Below are 949 nucleotides of genomic sequence, written 5' to 3' on the forward strand. Positions count from 1 at the left end.
AGGATGAGGATGAGGATCAGGAAGAGGATGAGGATAGGATGAGGATGACGTCGAAGATGGGATGAGGAAGAGGATGAGGACGAGGATGGTTTCAGGAAGAGGATGGGGATGAAGATGAGGGTAGGATGAGGAAGAGGATAGGATGAGGAAGAGGATGACGGTGACGACGAGGATAGGACGAGGATGAGGATATGATGAGGATGAGGATGAGGATTAGGATAGGATGAGGATGGGGATGAGGATAAGGATGAGGATAGGATGAGGATGAGGATGAGGATAGGATGAGGATAAGGATGAGGAAGAGGATGATGATGTGGATAGGATGAGGATGAGGACGAGGATAGGATGAGTATGAGGATGAGGATGAGGACGAAGATGGGATGAGGAGGAGGATGGGATGAGGAGGAGGATGGGGATGAAGATGAGGGTAGGAAGAGGAGGAGGATATGATGAGGATGAGGATTAGGATGAGGATGATGAGGAGGATAGGATGAGGATGAGGATGAGGATAGGATGAGGATGGGATGATGATAGGTTGAGGATAGGATGAGGATGAGGATGAGGATAGGATGAGGATGAGGACTTGGATAGGATGACGATGAAGACCATGATAGGATGAGGAAGAGGACGAGGATGAGGATTATGATAGGATGAGAATGGGGATGAGGATGGGGAGGAGGATGAGGATGAGGATGAGGATGGGATGAGGATGAGGATGAGGACAAAGATTGGATGAGTATGAGGATAGGATGACAATGAGGAAGAGGATGAGGATAGGATGAGGATGAGGACGAAGATGGGATGAGGAAGAGGATGAGGACGAGGATGGGATGAGGAAAAGGATGGGGATAAAGATGAGGGTAGGATGAGGATGAGGATAGGATGAGGAAGAGGATGAGGATGATGGTGACGATGAGGACAGGACTGAGGATAGGATGAGGACGAGGAT

This window comes from Lupinus angustifolius, chromosome LG15, assembly GCF_001865875.1.
Source record: "Lupinus angustifolius cultivar Tanjil chromosome LG15, LupAngTanjil_v1.0, whole genome shotgun sequence".
Lineage (NCBI taxonomy): Eukaryota > Viridiplantae > Streptophyta > Magnoliopsida > Fabales > Fabaceae > Lupinus > Lupinus angustifolius.